This window comes from Medicago sativa, chromosome 1, assembly GCF_051527215.1.
Source record: "Medicago sativa cultivar Bolivia chromosome 1, Bolivia_mono, whole genome shotgun sequence".
In the NCBI taxonomy this organism is placed as follows: Eukaryota; Viridiplantae; Streptophyta; class Magnoliopsida; order Fabales; family Fabaceae; genus Medicago; species Medicago sativa.
Window position 1 is genome coordinate 25,142,040 of NC_140749.1, and position 16,898 is coordinate 25,158,937.

Below are 16,898 nucleotides of genomic sequence, written 5' to 3' on the forward strand. Positions count from 1 at the left end.
AGGAACTATTACATGCTTCGATTCGACAAGCCTCGACCACTTTAAGCCCTTTTTAGTGAAAGAACAAATGTCAAAAACGAGTAAAATCCGTAAATTAACAAGGAAATTCACTTAACCCTCATTTTGTCCATTTTTGAAAATGATAAAATCAACATTGGAATTCGAATATATGCTTGTTAGATTTCATAGGAACTATTACATGCTTCGATTCGATAAGGCTAGGCCAGTTTATGACCTTTTTAGTGAATTAAAAAGGGTCAAAAACGAGTAAAATCCGTAAATTAACAAGGAAATTCACTTAACCCTCATTTTGTCCGTGTTTGAAAATGATAAAATCAACCTTGGAAGTCGAATATATGCTTGTTAGATTTCATAGGAACTATTACATGCTTCGATTCGATAAGGCAAGGCCACTTTATGACATTTTTAGTGAATTAAAAAGGGTCAAAAACGAGTAAAATCTTTAAATTAACAAGGAAATTCACTTAATCCTCATTTTGTCCGTGTTTGAAAATGATAAAATGAACCTTGGAAGTCGAATATATGCTTGTTAGATTTCATAGGAACTATTACATGCTTCGATTCGACAAGCCTCGACCACTTTAAGCCCTTTTTAGTGAAAGAACAAATGTCAAAAACGATTAAAATCTGTATATTAACAAGGAAATTCACTTAACCCCCATTTTAGCCTTTTTAAAAAATTCTAAAATAAACCATGGATGTCGTAGATATGCTTGTTAGATTTTCTAGGAACTATTACATGCTTCGATTCGATAAGGCTATGCCACTTTATGACCTTTTTAGTGAAAGAAAAAGGGTCAAAAACGAGTAAAATCTGTAAATTAACAAGGATGTTCACTTAACCCCCATTTTGGCCGTTTTTAGAAATTCTAAAATAAACCATGGATGTCGTACATATGCTTGTTAGATTTCATATGAACTATTACATGCTTTGATTCGATAAGGCTATGCCACTTTATGACCTTTTTAGTGAATTAAAAAGGGTCAAAAACGAGTAAAATCCGTAAATTAACAAGGAAATTCATTTAACCCCCATTTTGGCCTTTTTAAAAAATTCTAAAATAAACCATGGATGTCGTAGATATGTTTATTAGATTTCCTAGGAACTATTACATGCTTCGATTCGATAAGGCTAGGCAACTTTATGACCTTTTTAGTGAAAGAAAAAGGGTCAAAAACGAGTAAAATCTGTAAATTAACAAAGAAGTTCACTTAACATTTTGGCCGTTTTTTGAAATTCTAAAATAAAACATGGATGTCCTAGATATGCTAGTTAGATTTCATATGAACTATTACATGCTTCGATTCGATAAGGCTAGGCCACTTTATGACCTTTTTAGTGAATTAAAAAGGGTCAAAAACGAGTAAAATCCGTAAATTAACAAGGAAATTCACTTAACCCTCATTTTGTCCATTTTTGAAAATGATAAAATCAACATTGGAATTCGAATATATGCTTGTTAGATTTCATAGGAACTATTACATGCTTCGATTCGATAAGGCTAGGCCAGTTTATGACCTTTTTAGTGAATTAAAAAGGGTCAAAAACGAGTAAAATCCGTAAATTAACAAGGAAATTCACTTAACCCTCATTTTGTCCGTGTTTGAAAATGATAAAATCAACCTTGGAAGTCGAATATATGCTTGTTAGATTTCATAGGAACTATTACATGCTTCGATTCGATAAGGCTAGGCCACTTTATGACATTTTTAGTGAATTAAAAAGGGTCAAAAACGAGTAAAATCTTTAAATTAACAAGGAAATTCACTTAATCCTCATTTTGTCCGTGTTTGAAAATGATAAAATCAACCTTGGAAGTCGAATATATGCTTGTTAGATTTCATAGGAATTATTACATGCTTCGATTCGACAAGCCTCGACCACTTTAAGCCCTTTTTAGTGAAAGAACAAATGTCAAAAACGAGTAAAATCCGTATATTAACAAGGAAATTCACTTAACCCCCATTTTAGCCTTTTTAAAAAATTCTAAAATAAACCATGGATGTCGTAGATATGCTTATTAGATTTCCTAGGAACTATTACATGCTTTGATTCGATAAGGCTAGGCCACTTTATGACCTTTTTAGTGAAAGAAAAAGGGTAAAAAACGAGTAAAATCCGTATATTAACAAGGAAATTCACTTAACCCCCATTTTGGCCTTTTTAAAAAATTATAAAATAAACCATGGATGTCCTAGATATGCTTGTTAGATTTCCTAGGAACTATTACATGCTTCGATTCGATAAGGCTAGGCCACTTTATGACCTTTTTAGTGAAAGAAAAAGGGTCAAAAACGAGTAAAATCCGTAAATTAACAAGGAAATTCACTTAACCCTCATTTTGTCCGTGTTTGAAAATGATAAAATCAACCTTGGAAGTCGAATATATGCTTGTTAGATTTCATAGGAACTATTACATGCTTCGATTCGACAAGCCTCGACCACTTCAAGCCCTTTTTAGTGAAAGAACAAATGTCAAAAACGAGTAAAATCCGTATATTAACAAGGAAATTCACTTAACCCCCATTTTAGCCTTTTTAAAAAATTCTAAAATAAACCATGGATGTCGTAGATATGCTTGTTAGATTTCCTAGGAACTATTACATGCTTTGATTCGATAAGGCTAGGCCACTTTATGACCTTTTTAGTGAAAGAAAAAGGGTAAAAAACGAGTAAAATCCGTATATTAACAAGGAAATTCACTTAACCCCCATTTTGGCCTTTTTAAAAAATTCTAAAATAAACCATGGATGTCATAGATATGCTTGTTAGATTTCCTAGGAACTATTACATGCTTCGATTCGATAAGGCTAGGCCACTTTATGACCTTTTTAGTGAAAGAAAAAGGGTCAAAAACGAGTAAAATCCGTAAATTAACAAGGAAATTCACTTAACCCTCATTTTGTCCGTGTTTGAAAATGATAAAATCAACCTTGGAAGTCGAATATATGCTTGTTAGATTTCATAGGAACTATTACATGCTTCGATTCGACAAGCCTCGACCACTTTAAGCCCTTTTTAGTGAAAGAACAAATGTCAAAAACGAGTAAAATCCGTATATTAACAAGGAAATTCACTTAACCCCCATTTTGGCCTTTTTAAAAAATTCTAAAATAAACAATGGATGTCGTAGATATGCTTGTTAGATTTCCTAGGAACTATTACATGCTTCGATTCGACAAGCCTCGACCACTTTAAGCCCTTTTTAGTGAAAGAACAAATGTCAAAAACGAGTAAAATCCGTATATTAACAAGGAAATTCACTTAACCCCCATTTTGGCCTTTTTAAAAAATTCTAAAATAAACAATGGATGTCGTAGATATGCTTGTTAGATTTCCTAGGAACTATTACATGCTTCGATTCGATCAGGCTAGGCCACTTTATGACCTTTTTAGTGAAAGAAAAAGGGTCAAAAACGAGTAAAATCCGTATATTAACAAGGAAATTCACTTAACCCCCATTTTGGCCTTTTTAAAAAATTCTAAAATAAACCATGGATGTCATAGATATGCTTGTTAGATTTCCTAGGAACTATTACATGCTTGGATTCGATAAGGCTAAGCCACTTTATGACCTTTATAGTGAATTAAAAAGGGTCAAAAACAAGTAAAATCCGTAAATTAACAAGGAAATTCACTTAACCCTTAATTTGTCCGTGTTTGAAAATGATAAAATCAACCTTGGAAGTCGAATATATGCTTGTTAGATTTCATAGGAACTATTACATGCTTCTATTCGATAAGGCTAGGCCACTTTATGACCTTTTTAGTGAATTAAAAAGGCTCAAAAACGAGTAAAATCCGTAAATTAACAAGGAAATTCACTTAACCCTCATTTTGTCCGTGTTTGAAAATGATAAAATCAACCTTCGAAGTCGAATATATGCTTGTTAGATTTCATAGGAACTATTACATGCTTCGATTCGATAAGGCTAGGCCACTTTATGACCTTTTTAGTGAATTAAAAAGGGTCAAAAACGAGTAAAATCCGTAAATTAACAAGAAAATTCACTTAACCCTCATTTTGTCCGTGTTTGAAAATGATAAAATCAACCTTCGAAGTCGAATATATGCTTGTTAGATTGCATAGGAACTATTACATGCTTCGATTCGATAAGGCTAGGCCACTTTATGACCTTTTCAGTGAATTAAAAAGGGTCAAAAACGAGTAAAATCCGTAAATTAACAAGGAAATTCACTTAACCCTCATTTTGTCCGTGTTTGAAAATGATAAAATCAACCTTGGAAGTCGAATATATGCTTGTTAGATTTCATAGGAACTATTACATGCTTCGATTCGATAAGGCTAGGCCACTTTATGACCTTTTTAGTGAAAGAAAAAGGGTCAAAAACGAGTAAAATCCGTAAATTAACAAGGAAATTCACTTAACCCTCATTTTGTCCGTGTTTGAAAATGATAAAATCAACCTTGGAAGTCGAATATATGCTTGTTAGATTTCATAGGAACTATTACATGCTTCGATTCGACAAGCCTCGACCACTTTAAGCCCTTTTTAGTGAAAGAACAAATGTCAAAAACGAGTAAAATCCGTAAATTAACAAGGAAATTCACTTAACCCTCATTTTGTCCATTTTTGAAAATGATAAAATCAACATTGGAATTCGAATATATGCTTGTTAGATTTCATAGGAACTATTACATGCTTCGATTCGATAAGGCTAGGCCAGTTTATGACCTTTTTAGTGAATTAAAAAGGGTCAAAAACGAGTAAAATCCGTAAATTAACAAGGAAATTCACTTAACCCTCATTTTGTCCGTGTTTGAAAATGATAAAATCAACCTTGGAAGTCGAATATATGCTTGTTAGATTTCATAGGAACTATTACATGCTTCGATTCGATAAGGCAAGGCCACTTTATGACATTTTTAGTGAATTAAAAAGGGTCAAAAACGAGTAAAATCTTTAAATTAACAAGGAAATTCACTTAATCCTCATTTTGTCCGTGTTTGAAAATGATAAAATGAACCTTGGAAGTCGAATATATGCTTGTTAGATTTCATAGGAACTATTACATGCTTCGATTCGACAAGCCTCGACCACTTTAAGCCCTTTTTAGTGAAAGAACAAATGTCAAAAACGATTAAAATCTGTATATTAACAAGGAAATTCACTTAACCCCCATTTTAGCCTTTTTAAAAAATTCTAAAATAAACCATGGATGTCGTAGATATGCTTGTTAGATTTTCTAGGAACTATTACATGCTTCGATTCGATAAGGCTATGCCACTTTATGACCTTTTTAGTGAAAGAAAAAGGGTCAAAAACGAGTAAAATCTGTAAATTAACAAGGATGTTCACTTAACCCCCATTTTGGCCGTTTTTAGAAATTCTAAAATAAACCATGGATGTCGTACATATGCTTGTTAGATTTCATATGAACTATTACATGCTTTGATTCGATAAGGCTATGCCACTTTATGACCTTTTTAGTGAATTAAAAAGGGTCAAAAACGAGTAAAATCCGTAAATTAACAAGGAAATTCATTTAACCCCCATTTTGGCCTTTTTAAAAAATTCTAAAATAAACCATGGATGTCGTAGATATGTTTATTAGATTTCCTAGGAACTATTACATGCTTCGATTCGATAAGGCTAGGCAACTTTATGACCTTTTTAGTGAAAGAAAAAGGGTCAAAAACGAGTAAAATCTGTAAATTAACAAAGAAGTTCACTTAACATTTTGGCCGTTTTTTGAAATTCTAAAATAAAACATGGATGTCCTAGATATGCTAGTTAGATTTCATATGAACTATTACATGCTTCGATTCGATAAGGCTAGGCCACTTTATGACCTTTTTAGTGAATTAAAAAGGGTCAAAAACGAGTAAAATCCGTAAATTAACAAGGAAATTCACTTAACCCTCATTTTGTCCATTTTTGAAAATGATAAAATCAACATTGGAATTCGAATATATGCTTGTTAGATTTCATAGGAACTATTACATGCTTCGATTCGATAAGGCTAGGCCAGTTTATGACCTTTTTAGTGAATTAAAAAGGGTCAAAAACGAGTAAAATCCGTAAATTAACAAGGAAATTCACTTAACCCTCATTTTGTCCGTGTTTGAAAATGATAAAATCAACCTTGGAAGTCGAATATATGCTTGTTAGATTTCATAGGAACTATTACATGCTTCGATTCGATAAGGCTAGGCCACTTTATGACATTTTTAGTGAATTAAAAAGGGTCAAAAACGAGTAAAATCTTTAAATTAACAAGGAAATTCACTTAATCCTCATTTTGTCCGTGTTTGAAAATGATAAAATCAACCTTGGAAGTCGAATATATGCTTGTTAGATTTCATAGGAACTATTACATGCTTCGATTCGACAAGCCTCGACCACTTTAAGCCCTTTTTAGTGAAAGAACAAATGTCAAAAACGAGTAAAATCCGTATATTAACAAGGAAATTCACTTAACCCCCATTTTGGCCTTTTTAAAAAATTCTAAAATAAACAATGGATGTCGTAGATATGCTTGTTAGATTTCCTAGGAACTATTACATGCTTCGATTCGACAAGCCTCGACCACTTTAAGCCCTTTTTAGTGAAAGAACAAATGTCAAAAACGAGTAAAATCCGTATATTAACAAGGAAATTCACTTAACCCCCATTTTGGCCTTTTTAAAAAATTCTAAAATAAACAATGGATGTCGTAGATATGCTTGTTAGATTTCCTAGGAACTATTACATGCTTCGATTCGATCAGGCTAGGCCACTTTATGACCTTTTTAGTGAAAGAAAAAGGGTCAAAAACGAGTAAAATCCGTATATTAACAAGGAAATTCACTTAACCCCCATTTTGGCCTTTTTAAAAAATTCTAAAATAAACCATGGATGTCATAGATATGCTTGTTAGATTTCCTAGGAACTATTACATGCTTGGATTCGATAAGGCTAAGCCACTTTATGACCTTTATAGTGAATTAAAAAGGGTCAAAAACAAGTAAAATCCGTAAATTAACAAGGAAATTCACTTAACCCTTAATTTGTCCGTGTTTGAAAATGATAAAATCAACCTTGGAAGTCGAATATATGCTTGTTAGATTTCATAGGAACTATTACATGCTTCTATTCGATAAGGCTAGGCCACTTTATGACCTTTTTAGTGAATTAAAAAGGCTCAAAAACGAGTAAAATCCGTAAATTAACAAGGAAATTCACTTAACCCTCATTTTGTCCGTGTTTGAAAATGATAAAATCAACCTTCGAAGTCGAATATATGCTTGTTAGATTTCATAGGAACTATTACATGCTTCGATTCGATAAGGCTAGGCCACTTTATGACCTTTTTAGTGAATTAAAAAGGGTCAAAAACGAGTAAAATCCGTAAATTAACAAGAAAATTCACTTAACCCTCATTTTGTCCGTGTTTGAAAATGATAAAATCAACCTTCGAAGTCGAATATATGCTTGTTAGATTGCATAGGAACTATTACATGCTTCGATTCGATAAGGCTAGGCCACTTTATGACCTTTTCAGTGAATTAAAAAGGGTCAAAAACGAGTAAAATCCGTAAATTAACAAGGAAATTCACTTAACCCTCATTTTGTCCGTGTTTGAAAATGATAAAATCAACCTTGGAAGTCGAATATATGCTTGTTAGATTTCATAGGAACTATTACATGCTTCGATTCGATAAGGCTAGGCCACTTTATGACCTTTTTAGTGAAAGAAAAAGGGTCAAAAACGAGTAAAATCCGTAAATTAACAAGGAAATTCACTTAACCCTCATTTTGTCCGTGTTTGAAAATGATAAAATCAACCTTGGAAGTCGAATATATGCTTGTTAGATTTCATAGGAACTATTACATGCTTCGATTCGACAAGCCTCGACCACTTTAAGCCCTTTTTAGTGAAAGAACAAATGTCAAAAACGAGTAAAATCCGTAAATTAACAAGGAAATTCACTTAACCCTCATTTTGTCCATTTTTGAAAATGATAAAATCAACATTGGAATTCGAATATATGCTTGTTAGATTTCATAGGAACTATTACATGCTTCGATTCGATAAGGCTAGGCCAGTTTATGACCTTTTTAGTGAATTAAAAAGGGTCAAAAACGAGTAAAATCCGTAAATTAACAAGGAAATTCACTTAACCCTCATTTTGTCCGTGTTTGAAAATGATAAAATCAACCTTGGAAGTCGAATATATGCTTGTTAGATTTCATAGGAACTATTACATGCTTCGATTCGATAAGGCAAGGCCACTTTATGACATTTTTAGTGAATTAAAAAGGGTCAAAAACGAGTAAAATCTTTAAATTAACAAGGAAATTCACTTAATCCTCATTTTGTCCGTGTTTGAAAATGATAAAATGAACCTTGGAAGTCGAATATATGCTTGTTAGATTTCATAGGAACTATTACATGCTTCGATTCGACAAGCCTCGACCACTTTAAGCCCTTTTTAGTGAAAGAACAAATGTCAAAAACGATTAAAATCTGTATATTAACAAGGAAATTCACTTAACCCCCATTTTAGCCTTTTTAAAAAATTCTAAAATAAACCATGGATGTCGTAGATATGCTTGTTAGATTTTCTAGGAACTATTACATGCTTCGATTCGATAAGGCTATGCCACTTTATGACCTTTTTAGTGAAAGAAAAAGGGTCAAAAACGAGTAAAATCTGTAAATTAACAAGGATGTTCACTTAACCCCCATTTTGGCCGTTTTTAGAAATTCTAAAATAAACCATGGATGTCGTACATATGCTTGTTAGATTTCATATGAACTATTACATGCTTTGATTCGATAAGGCTATGCCACTTTATGACCTTTTTAGTGAATTAAAAAGGGTCAAAAACGAGTAAAATCCGTAAATTAACAAGGAAATTCATTTAACCCCCATTTTGGCCTTTTTAAAAAATTCTAAAATAAACCATGGATGTCGTAGATATGTTTATTAGATTTCCTAGGAACTATTACATGCTTCGATTCGATAAGGCTAGGCAACTTTATGACCTTTTTAGTGAAAGAAAAAGGGTCAAAAACGAGTAAAATCTGTAAATTAACAAAGAAGTTCACTTAACATTTTGGCCGTTTTTTGAAATTCTAAAATAAAACATGGATGTCCTAGATATGCTAGTTAGATTTCATATGAACTATTACATGCTTCGATTCGATAAGGCTAGGCCACTTTATGACCTTTTTAGTGAATTAAAAAGGGTCAAAAACGAGTAAAATCCGTAAATTAACAAGGAAATTCACTTAACCCTCATTTTGTCCATTTTTGAAAATGATAAAATCAACATTGGAATTCGAATATATGCTTGTTAGATTTCATAGGAACTATTACATGCTTCGATTCGATAAGGCTAGGCCAGTTTATGACCTTTTTAGTGAATTAAAAAGGGTCAAAAACGAGTAAAATCCGTAAATTAACAAGGAAATTCACTTAACCCTCATTTTGTCCGTGTTTGAAAATGATAAAATCAACCTTGGAAGTCGAATATATGCTTGTTAGATTTCATAGGAACTATTACATGCTTCGATTCGATAAGGCTAGGCCACTTTATGACATTTTTAGTGAATTAAAAAGGGTCAAAAACGAGTAAAATCTTTAAATTAACAAGGAAATTCACTTAATCCTCATTTTGTCCGTGTTTGAAAATGATAAAATCAACCTTGGAAGTCGAATATATGCTTGTTAGATTTCATAGGAATTATTACATGCTTCGATTCGACAAGCCTCGACCACTTTAAGCCCTTTTTAGTGAAAGAACAAATGTCAAAAACGAGTAAAATCCGTATATTAACAAGGAAATTCACTTAACCCCCATTTTAGCCTTTTTAAAAAATTCTAAAATAAACCATGGATGTCGTAGATATGCTTATTAGATTTCCTAGGAACTATTACATGCTTTGATTCGATAAGGCTAGGCCACTTTATGACCTTTTTAGTGAAAGAAAAAGGGTAAAAAACGAGTAAAATCCGTATATTAACAAGGAAATTCACTTAACCCCCATTTTGGCCTTTTTAAAAAATTATAAAATAAACCATGGATGTCCTAGATATGCTTGTTAGATTTCCTAGGAACTATTACATGCTTCGATTCGATAAGGCTAGGCCACTTTATGACCTTTTTAGTGAAAGAAAAAGGGTCAAAAACGAGTAAAATCCGTAAATTAACAAGGAAATTCACTTAACCCTCATTTTGTCCGTGTTTGAAAATGATAAAATCAACCTTGGAAGTCGAATATATGCTTGTTAGATTTCATAGGAACTATTACATGCTTCGATTCGACAAGCCTCGACCACTTCAAGCCCTTTTTAGTGAAAGAACAAATGTCAAAAACGAGTAAAATCCGTATATTAACAAGGAAATTCACTTAACCCCCATTTTAGCCTTTTTAAAAAATTCTAAAATAAACCATGGATGTCGTAGATATGCTTGTTAGATTTCCTAGGAACTATTACATGCTTTGATTCGATAAGGCTAGGCCACTTTATGACCTTTTTAGTGAAAGAAAAAGGGTAAAAAACGAGTAAAATCCGTATATTAACAAGGAAATTCACTTAACCCCCATTTTGGCCTTTTTAAAAAATTCTAAAATAAACCATGGATGTCATAGATATGCTTGTTAGATTTCCTAGGAACTATTACATGCTTCGATTCGATAAGGCTAGGCCACTTTATGACCTTTTTAGTGAAAGAAAAAGGGTCAAAAACGAGTAAAATCCGTAAATTAACAAGGAAATTCACTTAACCCTCATTTTGTCCGTGTTTGAAAATGATAAAATCAACCTTGGAAGTCGAATATATGCTTGTTAGATTTCATAGGAACTATTACATGCTTCGATTCGACAAGCCTCGACCACTTTAAGCCCTTTTTAGTGAAAGAACAAATGTCAAAAACGAGTAAAATCCGTATATTAACAAGGAAATTCACTTAACCCCCATTTTGGCCTTTTTAAAAAATTCTAAAATAAACAATGGATGTCGTAGATATGCTTGTTAGATTTCCTAGGAACTATTACATGCTTCGATTCGACAAGCCTCGACCACTTTAAGCCCTTTTTAGTGAAAGAACAAATGTCAAAAACGAGTAAAATCCGTATATTAACAAGGAAATTCACTTAACCCCCATTTTGGCCTTTTTAAAAAATTCTAAAATAAACAATGGATGTCGTAGATATGCTTGTTAGATTTCCTAGGAACTATTACATGCTTCGATTCGATCAGGCTAGGCCACTTTATGACCTTTTTAGTGAAAGAAAAAGGGTCAAAAACGAGTAAAATCCGTATATTAACAAGGAAATTCACTTAACCCCCATTTTGGCCTTTTTAAAAAATTCTAAAATAAACCATGGATGTCATAGATATGCTTGTTAGATTTCCTAGGAACTATTACATGCTTGGATTCGATAAGGCTAAGCCACTTTATGACCTTTATAGTGAATTAAAAAGGGTCAAAAACAAGTAAAATCCGTAAATTAACAAGGAAATTCACTTAACCCTTAATTTGTCCGTGTTTGAAAATGATAAAATCAACCTTGGAAGTCGAATATATGCTTGTTAGATTTCATAGGAACTATTACATGCTTCTATTCGATAAGGCTAGGCCACTTTATGACCTTTTTAGTGAATTAAAAAGGGTCAAAAACGAGTAAAATCCGTAAATTAACAAGGAAATTCACTTAACCCTCATTTTGTCCGTGTTTGAAAATGATAAAATCAACCTTCGAAGTCGAATATATGCTTGTTAGATTTCATAGGAACTATTACATGCTTCGATTCGATAAGGCTAGGCCACTTTATGACCTTTTTAGTGAATTAAAAAGGGTCAAAAACGAGTAAAATCCGTAAATTAACAAGAAAATTCACTTAACCCTCATTTTGTCCGTGTTTGAAAATGATAAAATCAACCTTCGAAGTCGAATATATGCTTGTTAGATTGCATAGGAACTATTACATGCTTCGATTCGATAAGGCTAGGCCACTTTATGACCTTTTCAGTGAATTAAAAAGGGTCAAAAACGAGTAAAATCCGTAAATTAACAAGGAAATTCACTTAACCCTCATTTTGTCCGTGTTTGAAAATGATAAAATCAACCTTGGAAGTCGAATATATGCTTGTTAGATTTCATAGGAACTATTACATGCTTCGATTCGATAAGGCTAGGCCACTTTATGACCTTTTTAGTGAATTAAAAAGGGTCAAAAACGAGAAAAATCTGTAAATTAACAAGGAAATTCACTTAATCCTCATTTTGTCCGTGTTTGAAAATGATAAAATCAACCTTGGAAGTCGAATATATGCTTGTTAGATTTCATAGGAACTATTACATGCTTCGATTCGACAAGCCTCGACCACTTTAAGCCCTTTTTAGTGAAAGAACAAATGTCAAAAACGAGTAAAATCCGTATATTAACAAGGAAATTCACTTAACCCCCATTTTGGCCTTTTTAAAAAATTCTAAAATAAACCATGGATGTCGTAGATATGCTTGTTAGATTTCCTAGGAACTATTACATGCTTTGATTCGATAAGGCTAGGCCACTTTATGACCTTTTTAGTGAAAGAAAAAGGGTAAAAAACGAGTAAAATCCGTATATTAACAAGAAAATTCACTTAACCCCCATTTTGGCCTTTTTAAAAAATTCTAAAATAAACCATGGATGTCATAGATATGCTTGTTAGATTTCCTAGGAACTATTACATGCTTCGATTCGATAAGGCTAGGCCACTTTATGACCTTTTTAGTGAAAGAAAAAGGGTCAAAAACGAGTAAAATCCGTAAATTAACAAGGAAATTCACTTAACCCTCAATTTGTCCGTGTTTGAAAATGATAAAATCAACCTTGGAAGTCGAATATATGCTTGTTAGATTTCATAGGAACTATTACATGCTTCTATTCAATAAGGCTAGGCCACTTTATGACCTTTTTAGTGAATTAAAAAGGGTCAAAAACGAGTAAAATCCGTATATTAACAAGGAAATTCACTTAACCCCCATTTTGGCCTTTTTAAAAAATTCTAAAATAAACCATGGATGTCATAGATATGCTTGTTAGATTTCCTAGGAACTATTACATGCTTCGATTCGATAAGGCTAGGCCACTTTATGACCTTTTTAGTGAAAGAAAAAGGGTCAAAAACGAGTAAAATCCGTAAATTAACAAGGAAATTCACTTAACCCTCATTTTGTCCGTGTTTGAAAATGATAAAATCAACCTTGGAAGTCGAATATATGCTTGTTAGATTTCATAGGAACTATTACATGCTTCGATTCGATAAGGCTAGGCCACTTTATGACCTTTTTAGTGAATTAAAAAGGGTCAAAAACGAGAAAAATCTGTAAATTAACAAGGAAATTCACTTAATCCTCATTTTGTCCGTGTTTGAAAATGATAAAATCAACCTTGGAAGTCGAATATATGCTTGTTAGATTTCATAGGAACTATTACATGCTTCGATTCGACAAGCCTCGACCACTTTAAGCCCTTTTTAGTGAAAGAACAAATGTCAAAAACGAGTAAAATCCGTATATTAACAAGGAAATTCACTTAACCCCCATTTTGGCCTTTTTAAAAAATTCTAAAATAAACCATGGATGTCGTAGATATGCTTGTTAGATTTCCTAGGAACTATTACATGCTTTGATTCGATAAGGCTAGGCCACTTTATGACCTTTTTAGTGAAAGAAAAAGGGTAAAAAACGAGTAAAATCCGTATATTAACAAGAAAATTCACTTAACCCCCATTTTGGCCTTTTTAAAAAATTCTAAAATAAACCATGGATGTCATAGATATGCTTGTTAGATTTCCTAGGAACTATTACATGCTTCGATTCGATAAGGCTAGGCCACTTTATGACCTTTTTAGTGAAAGAAAAAGGGTCAAAAACGAGTAAAATCCGTAAATTAACAAGGAAATTCACTTAACCCTCAATTTGTCCGTGTTTGAAAATGATAAAATCAACCTTGGAAGTCGAATATATGCTTGTTAGATTTCATAGGAACTATTACATGCTTCTATTCAATAAGGCTAGGCCACTTTATGACCTTTTTAGTGAATTAAAAAGGGTCAAAAACGAGTAAAATCCGTATATTAACAAGGAAATTCACTTAACCCCCATTTTGGCCTTTTTAAAAAATTCTAAAATAAACCATGGATGTCATAGATATGCTTGTTAGATTTCCTAGGAACTATTACATGCTTCGATTCGATAAGGCTAGGCCACTTTATGACCTTTTTAGTGAAAGAAAAAGGGTCAAAAACGAGTAAAATCCGTAAATTAACAAGGAAATTCACTTAACCCTCATTTTGTCCGTGTTTGAAAATGATAAAATCAACCTTGGAAGTCGAATATATGCTTGTTAGATTTCATAGGAACTATTACATGCTTCGATTCGACAAGCCTCGACCACTTTAAGCCCTTTTTATTGAAAGAACAAATGTCAAAAACGAGTAAAATCCGTATATTAACAAGGAAATTCACTTAACCCCCATTTTGGCCTTTTTAAAAAATTCTAAAATAAACAATGGATGTCGTAGATATGCTTGTTAGATTTCCTAGGAACTATTACATGCTTCGATTCGATCAGGCTAGGCCACTTTATGACCTTTTTAGTGAAAGAAAAAGGGTAAAAAACGAGTAAAATCCGTATATTAACAAGGAAATTCACTTAACCCCCATTTTGGCCTATTTAAAAAATTCTAAAATAAACCATGGATGTCATAGATATGCTTGTTAGATTTCCTAGGAACTATTACATGCTTGGATTCGATAAGGCTAAGCCACTTTATGACCTTTATAGTGAATTAAAAAGGGTCAAAAACAAGTAAAATCCGTAAATTAACAAGGAAATTCACTTAACCCTTAATTTGTCCGTGTTTGAAAATGATAAAATCAACCTTGGAAGTCGAATATATGCTTGTTAGATTTCATTGGAACTATTACATGCTTCTATTCGATAAGGCTAGGCCACTTTATGACCTTTTTAGTGAATTAAAAAGGGTCAAAAACGAGTAAAATCCGTAAATTAACAAGGAAATTCACTTAACCCTCATTTGTCCGTGTTTGAAAATGATAAAATCAACCTTCGAAGTCGAATATATGCTTGTTAGATTTCATAGGAACTATTACATGCTTCGATTCGATAAGGCTAGGCCACTTTATGACCTTTTTAGTGAATTAAAAAAGGTCAAAAACGAGTAAAATCCGTAAATTAACAAGGAAATTCACTTAACCCTCATTTTGTCCGTGTTTGAAAATGATAAAATCAACCTTCAAAGTCGAATATATGCTTGTTAGATTGCATAGGAACTATTACATGCTTCGATTCGATAAGGCTAGGCCACTTTATGACCTTTTTAGTGAATTAAAAAGGGTCAAAAACGAGTAAAATCCGTAAATTAACAAGGATATTCACTTAACCCTCATTTTGTCCGTGTTTGAAAATGATAAAATCAACCTTGGAAGTCGAATATATGCTTGTTAGATTTCATAGGAACTATTACATGCTTCGATTCGATAAGGCTAGGCCACTTTATGACCTTTTTAGTGAATTAAAAAGGGTCAAAAACGAGTAAAATCTGTAAATTAACAAGGAAATTCACTTAATCCTCATTTTGTCCGTGTTTGAAAATGATAAAATTAACCTTGGAAGTCGAATATATGCTTGTTAGATTTCATAGGAACTATTACATGCTTCGATTCGACAAGCCTCGACCACTTTAAGCCCTTTTTATTGAAAGAACAAATGTCAAAAACGAGTAAAATCCGTATATTAACAAGGAAATTCACTTAACCCCCATTTTGGCCTTTTTAAAAAATTCTAAAATAAACAATGGATGTCGTAGATATGCTTGTTAGATTTCCTAGGAACTATTACATGCTTCGATTCGATCAGGCTAGGCCACTTTATGACCTTTTTAGTGAAAGAAAAAGGGTCAAAAAGGAGTAAAATCCGTAAATTAACAAGGAAATTCACTTAACCCTCATTTTGTCCGTGTTTGAAAATGATAAAATCAACCTTGGAAGTCGAATATATGCTTGTTAGATTTCATAGGAACTATTACATGCTTCGATTCGACAAGCCTCGACCACTTTAAGCCCTTTTTATTGAAAGAACAAATGTCAAAAACGAGTAAAATCCGTATATTAACAAGGAAATTCACTTAACCCCCATTTTGGCCTTTTTAAAAAATTCTAAAATAAACAATGGATGTCGTAGATATGCTTGTTAGATTTCCTAGGAACTATTACATGCTTCGATTCGATCAGGCTAGGCCACTTTATGACCTTTTTAGTGAAAGAAAAAGGGTCAAAAACGAGTAAAATCCGTAAATTAACAAGGAAATTCACTTAACCCTCATTTGTCCGTGTTTGAAAATGATAAAATCAACCTTCGAAGTCGAATATATGCTTGTTAGATTTCATAGGAACTATTACATGCTTCGATTCGATAAGGCTAGGCCACTTTATGACCTTTTTAGTGAATTAAAAAAGGTCAAAAACGAGTAAAATCCGTAAATTAACAAGGAAATTCACTTAACCCTCATTTTGTCCGTGTTTGAAAATGATAAAATCAACCTTCGAAGTCGAATATATGCTTGTTAGATTGCATAGGAACTATTACATGCTTCGATTCGATAAGGCTAGGCCACTTTATGACCTTTTTAGTGAATTAAAAAGGGTCAAAAACGAGTAAAATCCGTAAATTAACAAGGAAATTCACTTAACCCTCATTTTGTCCGTGTTTGAAAATGATAAAATCAACCTTGGAAGTCGAATATATGCTTGTTAGATTTCATAGGAACTATTACATGCTTCGATTCGATAAGGCTAGGCCACTTTATGACCTTTTTAGTGAATTAAAAAGGGTCAAAAACGAGT